We start from the raw sequence: 14,301 nt of genomic DNA on the forward strand, positions 1-14,301 counted from the left end.
CCGATCAACAGGACCCCCGTTTTGACCGTAGGAGGTCCGCTTCGTCCGTTTTGCGGTACGCCACACCCCTGCCGATCAACAAGACCCCCGTTTCGATCGTAGGAGGTCTGTTTCCTCCGTTTTGCAGTATGCCACACCCCTCCCGATCAACATGACCCCGTTCCGAACATAGAAGGTCCGTTTCCTCCGTTTTGCAGTACGCCAGGCCTCGTTTCCATCGCCTGTTTCATCCAGCCCTCCCGATGAACACGACCACGCATTCCATTCCGACCCAGCCGGTTGGCTCCCACGCGTTTCGTTGCCTCCCGATGAACAGGACACATTCCGTTGCCTCCCCATGAACACGATGCATTCCGTTGCCTCCCCATGAACACGATGACAACGTTGTTTCTCTGTTCCGACCCAGCCATGTACACGAGCCCTGGCCGTACGTATGCGCGAGTAGGCGTTCGAGACCCCGCCCGTATGTACACATACGTGGCCGTATTTTCTTTCTTGCACCCTGGCCGCTGTACGTACGTGTACATGCTACGTGCGCGCCTCTACTACGACACGTACGCGCCTCTACTACGACACGTGCGCGCCTCTACATCCACCAGTATATATGTACATACACATTCTCGACCAGAATGACAATGCTACGTACGCTTCGACCAGGTTGGTCCCGACTGTCAGGCACTTCCTTGCGTGCGAAGATGTAGCTGGTGGGCCCAGCAGTTAGGGGGGCGAATCGTTTTTTGCCCAGACACACTTCCTTGCGTGCGAAGATGTAGCTAGTGGGTCCCAGCAGTCAGGGCGGCAAATCATTTTTTTGCCCGGATGCACTTCCTTGCGTGTGAAGATGTAGCTGGTGGGTCCCAGCAGTCAGGGGGAAACTTTTTTTTTTCACGAAATAATAAGGAGGCACTTCCTTGCTGCGGAAGTGGACCCAGCTGTCAGCCTCTCCACATACAGTCCACGTCCGATGGAAGTCGTTCCTTGACCACGTTGACCACGCCGCGCCGAGAGCACCACGGCGGTGGACGACGACGAGGACTAGGAAGGGGACGACTCGGAGCCGGGGAAGACGCAGCAGTGGATGCCCACGCGAAGAGGAGTACGAGGGTTCACTGGTTCGGCTGCAGTGTGAGGCTGTTGTCGCCACAGAATAATAGGGGGTGTGGGTGAGTAGAGGGATGGCCTGGCCAGCGGTGGGAGTAGTAGGGGGCGGTGAGGCCTCCGCGGCATCACAGCCGGCCACGGGAGGCAGGAGCACGCGGCACGACTGGCACTGGTTTGGGCGGCTGGAGCAAGAAGACCGGAGGTTGAAGAAGCACTACGGCGGTTGGATGAACATCGTACGGTAACAGGAGCTAGAATCGTTCATATTGACTAAGTTGACAAAGCCCTCCGTCCCCGTCAACTTGGTAGGCCCACAAGTCAGTGCTACCTCTTGAGCTTGTGTTGGATTTCCCCAAAGAGGAGAGGATGATGCAGCAGAGTAGCATAAGTATTTCCCTCAGTTTTTGAGAACCAAGGTATCAATCCAGTAGGAGGCCACACTCAAGTCCCTCGTACCTACACAAAAGCAATAGCTCCTCGCAACCAACGCGATTAGGGGTTGTCAATCCCTTCACAGTCACTTATGAGAGTGAGATCAAATAGAGATGATAGATAATATTTTTGGTATTTTTGGTATAGAGATGCTAAGCAAAAAGTAAAAGGCAAAGTAAAAAAGCAAAGCAAGATTAAAGTGATGGAGATTGATATGATGAGAATAGACCCGGGGGCCATAGGTTTCACTAGTGGCTTCTCTCAAGGGCATAAGTATTCTACGGTGGGTGAACAAATTACTATTGAGCAATTGACAAAATTGAGCATAGTTATGAGAATATCCAGGTATGATCATGTATATAGGCATCACGTCCGAGACAAGTAGACCGAAACGATTCTGCATCTACTACTATTACTCCACTCATCGACCGCTATCCAGCATGCATCTAGAGTATTAAGTTAAAAACAGAGTAACACCTTAAGCAAGATGACATGATGTAGAGAGATAAATTCATGCAATATGAAATAAACCCCATCTTGTTATCCTTGATGGCAACGATGCAATACGTGCATTGCTGCCCCTTCTGTCACTGGGAGAGGACACCGCAAGATCGAACCCAAAGCTAAGCACTTCTCCCATGGCAAGAACTACCAATCTAGTTGGCCAAACCAAACGGATAATTCGAAGAGACTTGCAAACATAACCAATCATACATAAAAGAATTCAGAGAAGATTCTAATATTATTCATAGATAGACTTGATCATAAACCCACAATTCATCGGTCTCAACAAACACACCACAAAAAGAAGATTACATCGAATAGATCTCCACAAGAGAGGGGGAGAACATTGTATTGAGATCCAAAAAGAGAGAAGAAGCCATCTATCTAATAACTATGGACCCGAAGGTCTGAGGTAAACTACTCACACTTCATCGGAGAGGCTATGATGATGTAGAAGCCCTCCGTGATGACGGCCCTCTCCGGCGGAGCTCCGGAACAGGCCCCAAGATGGGATCTCGTGGATACAGAAAGTTGCGGTGGAATTAGGTTTTTGGCTCCGTAACTGATCGTTTGGGGGTACGTAGGTATATATAGGAGGAAGAAGTATGTTGGTGGAGCTTCGGTGGGCCCACGAGGGTGGGGGGCGCGCCTGGGGGGGTAGGGCGCGCCCCCCTACCTCGTGCCCACCTCGAAGCTTCCTTGGCGTAGGGCCCAAGTCTCCTGGGTCATATTCGGTGAGAAAATCACGTTCCCGAAGGTTTCATTCCGTTTGGACTCCGTTTGATATTCCGTTTCTTCGAAACACTAAAATAGGCAAAAAACGGCAATTCTGGGCTGGGCCTCCGGTTAATAGGTTAGTCCCAAAAATAATATAAAAGTGGAAAATGAAGCCCAATATAGTCCAAAATAGTAGATAATATAGCATGGAGCAATCAAAAATTACAGATACGTTGGAGACGTATCAGGCATCCCCAAGCTTAATTCCTGCTCGTCCTCGAGTAGGTAAATGATGAAAAGAGAATTTTTGATGTGGAGTGCTACTTGGCATAATTTCAATGCAAATCTTCTTAATTGTGGTATGAACATTCAGATTCGAAAGATTCAAGACAAAAGTTCATATTGACATAAAAATAATAATACTTCAAGCATACTAATAAAGCAATTATGTCTTCTCAAAATAACATGGCCAAAGAAAGTTATCTTCACCACACAAAGTATTTAAATCATGCACAACCCCGATGACAAGCCAAGCAATTGTTTCATACTTTAACATTTTCAAAACTTTTTCAATCTTCACGCAATACATGAGCGTGAGCCATGGATATAGCACTTGTATGTGGAATAGAATGGTGGTTGTGGAGAAGACAAAAAGAGGGGAAGATAGTCTCACATCAACTAGGCGTATCAACGGGCTATGGTGATGCCCATCAATAGATATCAATGTGAGTGAGTAGGGATTGCCATGCAACGGATGCACTAGAGCTATAAGTATATGAAAGCTCATCTAAAGAAACTAAGTGGGTGTGCATCCAACTCGCTTGCTCATGAAGACCTAGGGCAATTTTGAGGAAGCCCATCATTGGAATATACAAGCCAAGTTCTATAATGAAAAATTCCCACTAGTATATGAAAGTGACAAAATGAGAGACTCTCTATCATGAAGATCATGGTGCTACTTTGAAGCACAGGTGTGGTAAAAGGATAGTAACATTGTCCCTTCTCTCTTTTTCTCTCATTTTTTATGGCCTCTTTTTTTCTGTTTTTTACTTTTCGTCCGGAGTCTCATCCCGATTTATGGGGGAATCATAGTCTCCATCATCCTTTCCTCACTTGGGACAATGCTCTAAAAATTGATGATCATCACACTTTTATTTTTCTTACAACTCAAACAATTACAACTCGATACTTAGAACAAATATGACTCTATATGAATGGCTCCGGCGGTGTACCGGGATATGCAATGATTCAAGAGTGACATGTATGAAAGAATTATGAACGGTGGCTTTGCCACGAATACGATGTCAACTACATGATCATGCTAGCAATATGACAATGATGGAGCGTGTCATAATAAACGGAACGGTGGAAAGTTGCATGGCAATATATCTCGGAATGGCTATGGAAATGCCATGATAGGTAGGTATGGTGGCTGTTTTGAGGAAGGTATATGGTGGGTGTATGATACCGGCAAAAAGTGCGCGGTATTAGAGAGGCTAGCAATGGTGGAAGGATGGGAAAAAGTGCATATAATCCATGGACTCAACATTAGTCGTAAAGAACTCATATACTTATTGCAAAAATCTAGAAGTTATCAAAGCAAAGTATTACGCGCATGCTCCTAGGGGGATAGATTGGTAGGAAAAGACCATCGCTCGTCCCCGACCGCCACTCATAAGGAAGACAATCAATAAATAAATCATGCTCCGACTTCATCACATAACGGTTCACCATACGTGCATGCTACAGGAATCACAAACTTTAACACAAGTATTCCTCAAATTCACAACTACTCAACTAGCATGACTCTAATATCACCATCTTCATATCTCAAAACGATTATCAAGCATAGATCTTTTCTTAGTGTTCGACGCACTCAAAAGAAAGTTTCACAAATCTTGAATACCAAGCATATTATTATTAAGCAAATTACCATGCTATTAAGACTCTCAAAATAATCTAAGTGAAGCATGAGAGATCAATACTTTCTTTAAAACAAACCACCACCGTGCTCTAAAAGATCTAAGTGAAGCATATAGAGCAAAATTATAACGCTCAAAAGATATAAGTGAAGCACATGGAGCAAAACTACATAGCTCAAAAGATATAAGTGAAGCACATAGAGTATTCTATCAAATTCCAATTTATGTATGGCTCTCTCAAAAGGTGTGTACAGCAAGGATTATTGTGGCACACTAACAAACAAGGACACAAATAATACAATACGCTCCAAGCAAAACACATATCATGTGGTGAATAAAAATATAGCTCCAAGTAAATTACCGATGGAAGTAGACGAAAGAGGGGATGCCTTCCGGGGCATCCCCAAGCTTTGACTTTTTGGTGTCCTTAGATTATCTTGGGGGTGCCATGGGCATCCCCAAGCTTAGGCTCTTGCCACTCCTTGTTCCATAATGCATCAAAAGAATTCACCCAAAACTTGAAAACTTCACAACACAAAACTCAACAAAAATCTCGTGAGCTCCGTTAGAGAAAGAAAACAAAAGACCACTTCAAGGTACTGTAATGAACTCATTATTTATTTATATTGGTCTTAAAACTACTGAATTCCAACTTATCTATGGATTATAAACTAATTTACTAGCCATAGATTCATCAAAATAAGCAAACAACACACGAAAAACAGAATCTATCAAAAACTGAATAGTCTGTAGTAATCTCTAACTAACGCAAAATTCTGGAACCCAAAAAATCCAACCAAAATTGGAAGACCTAGAAAATTTGTTTATTGATCATCAGCAATTGTAATCAGTATTTTATCATGTTCTGATGATTTTTAATAATTCGGGCACTGAGCGCAAAGTTTCTGGAAATTACAGCAAGATCAAATAACTATCATCCAAGAAGATCCAATAGGTCTGACTTGGCACAAACACTAATTAAAACACAAAACCACATCTAAACAGAAGGTAGATGGGTTATTTATTCCCTAACATAAGAAAAACACAAGAAACTAAAAATAAAATTGGGTTGCTTCCCAACAAGCGCTATCGTTTAACGCCCCTAGCTAGGTATAAAAGCGAGGATAGATCTAGGTATTGCCATCTTTGGTAGGCAATCCATAAGTGGCTCTCATAATAGTTTCATATGGCAATTTTATTTTATTTCTAGGAAATTGTTCCAACCTTTTTTAATGGAAATTGGAATCTAATATTCCCTTCCTTCATATCAATAATCGCACCAACCGTTCTAAGGAAAGGTCTACCAAGAATAATAGGGCAAGAAGGATTGCAATCTATATCAAGAACAATGAAATCTACGGGCACATAATTCCAATTTGCAACAATAAGAACATCATTAAATCATCCCATAGGTTTCTTAATAGTGGAATCCGCGAGATGCAAGTTTAGAGAGCAATCATCAAAATCATGGAAATCTAGCAAATCACACAAAGTTTTGGGGATAGTGGAAACACTAGCACCCAAATCACACAAAGCATAAAACTCATGATATTTAATTTTAATTTTAATAGTAGGTTCCCTCTCATCATAGAGTTTTCTAGGGATAGAGACTTTCAACTCAAGTTTTTCTTCATAAGATTGCATCAAGGCATCAACAATATGTTCGGTAAAGGCTTTCTTTTGACTATAAGCATGAGGAGAATTTAGCACGGATTGCAACAAGGAAATACAATCAATTAAAGAGAAATTTCATAATTAAATTCCTTGAAATCCAATATAGTGGGTTTAGCAACATCTAGGGTTTTATTTCTTTCAGTCCCACTTTCATCAATTTCATCATAAAGATCTAAATACTCCGAATTTTTGGAACGCCTTCTTGGTAAAGGAAGATCATATTCAGTTTCATCAAGATTCATATTGCAAAACAAAGATTTGATAGGGGACACATCAATAACTTTTAGATCTTCGTCTTGATTTTCATAGAAATTCGGTTTAGCGGCCATCTTATTGACTAAGGTAGCTTGCATATCCGAAATTTCAGTAGTCATCTTTTCAAGACAAGCAATTTGGGATCTTATACCATCAAATTCTTTAGACATATCATCAAGCTCTTTATTCATATAACTCATAAAACTTTTTTGTTCCTTAAGCTCGTTTCTGAAGAAATTATTATGCTCAAATTGCAAAACCATAAACTTCCTGACGTTGTTTTTGATCTCCTCTAACCTTTTAAGGTGAAGATCACCAAATTTCGGTAGAGCCATCGCGACAAACAAGCAATCCAACACACGAGCAAACAAAAGCAAGCGAGAAAAAGGCAAACGGAGAAGGAGAAGGAGAAGGAGATTGGGAGAGAGAAGGCGAATAAAACGGCAAGGGTGAAGTGGGGGAGAGGTAAACGGGAGGCAAATGGCAACTAATGTAATGCGGGAGATAGGGATTGTGATGGGTACTTGGTATGTTGACTTTTTGCGTAGACTCCCTAGCAACGGCGCCAGAAATCCTTCTTGCTACCTCTTGAGCTTGCGTTGGATTTCCCCGAAGAGGAGAGGATGATGCAGCAGAGTAGCGTAAGTATTTCCCTCAGTTTTTGAGAACCAAGGTATCAGTCCAGTAGGAGGCCATGCTCAAGTCCCTCATACCTACACAAAAGCAATAGCTCCTCGCAACCAATGCGATTAGGGGTTGTCAATCCCTTCACGGTCACTTACGAGAGTGAGATCTAATAGAGATGATAGATAATATTTTTGGTATTTTTGGTATAGAGATGCAAAGCAAAAAAGTAAAAGGCAAAGTAAAAAAGCAAAGCAAGATTAAAGTGATGGAGATTGATATGATGAGAATAGACCCGGGGGCCATAGGTTTCACTAGTGGCTTCTCTCAAGAGCATAAGTATTCTACGGTGGGTGAACAAATTACTGTTGAGCAATTGACAGAATTGAGCATAGTTATGAGAATATCCAGGTATGATCATGTATATAGGCATCACGTCTGAGACAAGTAGACCGAAACGATTCTGCATCTACTACTATTACTCCACGCATCGACCGCTATCCAACAAGCATCTAGAGTATTAAGTTAAAAACAGAGTAACGCCTTAAGCAAGATGACATGATGTAGAGATATAAATTCATGCAATATGAAATAAACCCATCTTGTTATCCTCAATGGCAACGATGCAATACGTGCCTTGCTACCCCTTCTGTCACTGGGAAAGGACACCGCAAGATCGAACCCAAAGCTAAGCACTTCTCCCATGGCAAGAACTACCAATCTAGTTGGCCAAACCAAACGGATAATTCAAAGAGACTTGCAAACATAACCAATCATACATAAAAGAATTCAGAGAAGATTCAAATATTATTCATAGATAGACTTGATCATAAACCCACAATTCATCGGTCTCAACAAACACACCGCAAAAGGAAGATTACATCGAATAGATCTACACAAGAGAGGGGGAGAACATTGTATTGTGATCCAAAAAGAGAGAAGAAGCCATCTAGCTAATAACTATGGACCCGAAGGTCTGAGGTAAACTACTCACACTTCATCGGAGAGGCTATGATGATGTAGAAGCCCTCCGTGATGACGGCCCTCTCCGGCGGAGCTCCGGAACAGGCCCCAAGATGGGATCTCGTGGATACAAAAAGTTGCGGCGGTGGAATTAGGTTTTTGGCTCCGTATCTGATCGTTTGGGGGTACGTAGGTATATATAGGAGGAAGAAGTATGTCGGTGGAGCTTCGGTGGGCCCACGAGGGTGGGGGGCGCGCCTGGGGGGGGGGGGTTAGGGCTCGCCCCCCTACCTCGTGCCCACCTTGAAGCTTCCTTGGCGTAGGGTCCAAGTCTCCTGGGTCATATTCGGTGAGAAAATCACGTTCCCGAAGGTTTCATTCCGTTTGGACTCCGTTTGATATTCTGTTTCTTTGAAACACTGAAATAGGCAAAAAAACAGCAATTCTGGGCTGGGCCTCCGGTTAATAGGTTAGTCCCAGAAATAATATAAAAGTGGAAAATAAAGACCAATATAGTCCAAAATAGTAGATAATATAGCATGGAGCAATCAAAAATTATAGATATGTTGGAGACGTATCAGTCAGCCTCCCACTATGCTGGGTTCCAGCTGGCAGGGGGAATATTCATTTTTGTGCATAATAAGGAGGCACTTCCTTGCGTGCGAAGATAGCTGGTGGGTCCGACATGTCAGCGGGGGGCATGTTATTTTCGCGAAATACAGAGGCCCTTCCGGTGGGTCCCAGATGTCGGGTGGACCCAGCTGTCATCCTCGCCACGCACAGTCTACTTCCGATGGTGTCGTTTGTTGACCACGTTGACCACGCCGCGCCGAGCGCATCCAAGGTGGTGGACGATGGCGAGGCCTCGGACAGCAACGAGCCGGAGATGGGAAGATGCAGGAGTAGAGTCGCACACGGAGAGGTGTATGAGGGTTAACTGGTTCTAGTGCGGTGTGGTTCGGCAGTCAGTGGAGAAGAACAGGAGGTGTGGAGGGGTGGAGGGATGGCCTGGCCAACGGTGGAGTAGCGCTTCATAGCGAAGCGTGTTAAGCAGAGCTGCTTGCAGCAGGAGGCGAGAGGTGGTCCCGGCGGCGCTAGAGGAAGAAGACGAGAGATTGAAGATGGATGCCGGTCGTTGGATGTAAATCCAACGGCTAACATGTCAGAATCATTTGTTGACTAAATTGACAACGACTTGCGTTGGCTTCGACCTATTGGCCCACATTTCAGCCTCCAAAAATGTGGCACGTATTCAACCCATTTTTTCAGAATTTACAGTCGTTTTTTTGCGCGGTAGAATTTACAGTCAATTTGATCTTTTTTTGAATTGCAGCCATTAGCTGGGCTGGGTGAACAAATAATGTAGCGTCCATGTGGCCCATTTATTTTATTTCCTAGAAAATTACAGGCCATTTGCACCTTCTCGAAATACACGATTTTGCTGGGCTGATTCTAATTATAATGTTGGGTTGGGCCAGTAATGTTATCAAAAAATAAAAAGGGGCTGAGCATTTTGTTATAAATATATTTAAATAATAAGTGATATTATTACATTCGTCCTTAAATCTTACCGAGCTTTTGTACACAATCACTAGGATTTTCGTGCCAAAACAATCCAGGATTTTATTTATTAATAAATTATTTTTATAAGTTAATAAGATGTGGGATATTGTTTTCTTACATATGTAAGTATCTGTTAAATATATGATGACAATAAAAATAATATATAATAACATATAAAATAATTTAAATATATATAATATAGTTAGAAGGGAAACATAAGTTGGACCTGGCGTTCCTATTCTTTTCAAAAAAATACATAAATTGGGCTACCAAAAATAAAACCTTGGATGGGAGGTCCATAGGCCGATCGATACATGACGGCCCTAAGAAAATACAAATAGGCCTATGGACCTCCCATCCGAGGTCGTGGGCTGCGCATGTTAAAATTGAAAGCCTAGATGGGGCAGCCCAAAACCATGTCCAACACTTGCCAAAACTTCGTCCCTCATTTTCTCTGTGTTTCGCACACTCGACATTGTGTGGGCATTTTGACTGTGCATCATATGAAGATGTGCTATGCATGAATGTTGATCAACATGATGTTAACTGGCTGGTAGTTCCATTTTCGACCATGAATAAAACTTCCAACATGATGTTAACCCTGTTTGAAAAGGCCGTGTTAATATAAATGCTCTGCCTCCGAAAGCTGCAGTTTCTTATCTGAAACTGAACTTGCAGTTTCTTATCTGAAACTGAAACTTGCAGTTTCTTCTCTGAGAATCACATTGTATGCACTTTTATACTCTTATGAAACTACATTTTTTTAAGTGCTAAAAATAGATCTCTAGAATTCATAAAATACTTCATATGCTCAATACTGCAAATCTGAAATTCAAAAGACATTCATATCTGAAAGTACTCTCAAAATACACAACACAAAACACAATTCACAACCTGCAAATATTGACAACCCTAAGCTCCTCCTGACAATTCACAACCTGCCCGACTATTGGGCTGGGGGGGGGGGGAGCCCCCTCTTATTCCTCGGCGGCAGACATCCGCCCCGTGAGACGATGTGAATGGCGAGGGAGACGATGGCGGGGAAGCGTCGTCGGGCCAACTACTTTTCTCCTCTTGCAGTTGGGTTCGGTCGACGAAGACTCCACTGGCTCGCTCTGGCAGGACACCCTAACAAACGGCACCCTGTAGATGCTCGATCCTTCAATCTCTGGTGGATGCTCCATCTGGGATCGATACTCCCACCACCGCTCCCTCACGATCGGATTCAGTGAATCTGTTTACTCCATGGCCCAGAGGAGCAGCTCTATGTACTCCGGGCGACTCCCTCCGGGAGTATCGCCGTATTTTTTGCTCTGTTGCAGATATTTGGCCATGGATGTCGCCGTCGCCGCTAGTTGGTCCTTGTTGTCAAACCAAGACTGTATCTCCAACATCCTAGCTAGCTTCACAGGGTCGCCGTCTGCGATCCTAACGTATCGGTTGTACTCCTCCATCGATCTACTTCTCCACAGCACCTTCACTCGCCGGCGGTGGTTTTTGAATGGAAGAGGAGAGGAGCAGCGCTGGTTTTGGATTAGAACGGGAGAGGAGTGATGCTGGTTTTGGACTGGAACAGGAGAGGAGGGGCGGTGGTTTTGAAATGGAAGAGGAGAGGAGCGGCGCTACATTTAGATTGGAACAGGAGAGGAGCGGCGGTGGTTTAAGAGGGGAGAAGAGCAGAAGAGTGGCGCTGGTCTTGGAAGTATTTTTTTGTTGTTTTGCATATTTTGGGTCAAAGTTTGACCACGTACTGTATTTGACAAGCAAAATGTGAATGCATGTCACCAAAAATTGTATCGTTTGGTTCGTATCTGAATGTACTTTCAAATTATATTATTTTTGCAACGTATAACATATATTTTATGTGCGAAAATCATGGTCAATTATGACCCAGAATAAAAGGGAGACTAGTTAATGTGGGGTCGCTTTCTTAATTGAAGGGTAAATTGATTTTGATTTTGATCCAGTCACAGCGCACCGGCCCTCTCGTCCAATCCTAAATCGCTGTCGCACGCTCCTCTCCCTCTTCTCCATTGCAAAACCACCTCCTCTCCTCTCCATCATCTCCATTCCAAAACCACCGTCTCGCCTCTCCCTCTTCCGATCTTCTCCATTGCAAAACCACCTCCTCTCCTCTCCATCATCTCCATTCCAAAACCACCGTATCGCCTCTGCCTCTTCTCTATTGCAAGACCACCGTCTCTCCTCCCATCTTCCAAAGCTAGCACCGGACCACTCAGAAGGACATCTATGGAGAGGATGCAGCAGCGAATCAGGCAGATCGCCGGCGGCGACCAGGCAAAGTTAGCCAGGTTGAAGGAGATCCTTAGTTGGTTTGACAATGAGTGGGAGATTTCGAGGATGGTGCGGGCCATGTGGCAATGTATGCGAAAGAGCGAGACGGCGGCGATGAGGGCGGCGATGTACATGTACTCCTCGGTGGCAGTCACGCCGCAGTCCTCCGAGTTCATTGAGTATCTCCTCTGGGCGATGGAGCAGACAGATTCGCCCGAGGCGACAGTCAGGCGGAGGTGGTGGGCGTACAGGTCGAGGGTCGAGCACCCAGAGGATAACGAATCGATCGAGTATGGTGTGTCGTTCGTGAGGGTGCAGAGCCAGCAGGAGCCACAGGAGTATTCGTTCTCCCACCGCAAGAGGAGGCCGGATGGCGCGACTCGCTTCCCCGCCGTTCTCCATGGTTCCCTCGACGCTCGCCTCATTTCAACAGCGGCGGTAGGGTTTAAGGTAAGCTTCGCACTAACCTAATCTTCCACCTGCTCATGCTTACAATCAGTGTGACAGCTAATGAAAATCATGCTTACAATCAGTCTCCGACTACTACACCAATCACCCTAAAATAGCTCTGGACCTTTGGGTCAAAGTTCTGACACAGTGTACAAATAAAGAAAATAGATTGGTGCTTCTTTCAGAAAAGAGTGCTCCCTATAAAACTGCCAATATAAGCTACTAGTCTTTGGTTAGATGATTTGCTGCCGAGAAAGATCCGTCCATAGAGAGCACCACACATCCCACTGGTGATGGTGGATGCCAATGCGTGCATGCACCATGGTTGGTGTCGGTAATTTTTTACTTTGCACACCTCGCACTCTGCACATATGCCGGTTCCATACGTACATTTGTGCAGTTCCACCAAAATGCAGCTGAATAACCCTGTTTGCACAGATAATGAAAAAGCGTGATTACATTATAGTGGCACTAGTTGATGAAACACACAAAATAAATAGAAGAAAATATTGCGATAGTATCATAGTATGCCATGCTGCGAGGGCGAGATGGGCCCTGCGACGCCTCATACGGTACGCCTCATACTGGACATCGTCCCAAGTCTCCCAGATACACCTTCTGCCAGTGATGAACATCAGTGTACAGCGGTAGTACAAGGAGGCGCCTTGAGACATTCAAATCTCTATTTTTGTACATATCAACTAAAATTAAGTACCCCAGTTTGCAGAAACGCTTAAACATTAACAATGGGACTAGTTGATGAAACATACATTAACAAAGAGAAGCACTTTCTTTATCTACATTGGAAATGAAATGATAGAGATGACACTCGCTCTATTTTAACTGTATTATCACTTCATTTTATCAGTGACACTAGGGTCGAGCAGGTGGCAAACGAGGTGTACTGTGCGTCGCAAGGATGGATGCCGGGGGTGCTTAGACTGGGATGCTGAAGCTGGCTCTTTCAGTCACCAACATGGATGATTCAATTCATAGGACCTTTTGGTGTAGTTCACCTAAAATGAAGCAATGTCCCGTGAGCTAGCAGCTTCTTCTTCAATTTTTTTTAAGGAAAGGGCTCCAGCCCCGGTTCCATTTCCATCAGAAAACAAAACCCATAGAGCTTCTTCTTCATTAGTTGCAATAAAATTGAGCAACATCAAGGTTGGTTGTGAAGCTCCTGGAATGCTCAACTATAATTTGGATATCATTTGTGCAGTTCAACTAAGATCGAGCGTGAAATGTATATCTCTGTTTGCACAAAAAAGGTGGAAAGGAGGGTGACTAACAAGTGATGAAACATGCATCAAATGAAAAGAAGCATGTTCCTTATCTGAATGGCAATCCTACAAGGACAGTAGCAATTTCTAAAGCACTGGCATTGCTAGATATTAGTGTGGGCATTAGGATTAACTATGACAACCGTTAAATACGACATTACTTTGGGCACGGGAGAGTAGGCGGACCAGGACAGTTGCATTTCTAACAAAAAGAACCAACTTATCTTAATGGGAAATTTTAGCAGGACATGTAAAGAAGTGCCATTGATTCATATTACTGGAGGCATTACATTGAAAACAACATTGGTTTAACGTGTCCTTACTTTTAACAGTGCGACTGCTACGTTTTACCAGTGGCATTACATAAGAGTGGCTCGGGGCAACAAACATCAGAACAGGATATCTGGGTTGGTCCCATTTTTGTTCGGTATAGCCACCTTATACTGTGTGAGGCTAGCAAATCTAGTGCTGGACTTACTCTGTTGACTTGTCCCCCAGTCCCCACTTTCTTTCCTTTTTCA

Source organism: Triticum dicoccoides, chromosome 5A (assembly GCF_002162155.2).
Source record: "Triticum dicoccoides isolate Atlit2015 ecotype Zavitan chromosome 5A, WEW_v2.0, whole genome shotgun sequence".
Taxonomy (NCBI): Eukaryota; Viridiplantae; Streptophyta; class Magnoliopsida; order Poales; family Poaceae; genus Triticum; species Triticum dicoccoides.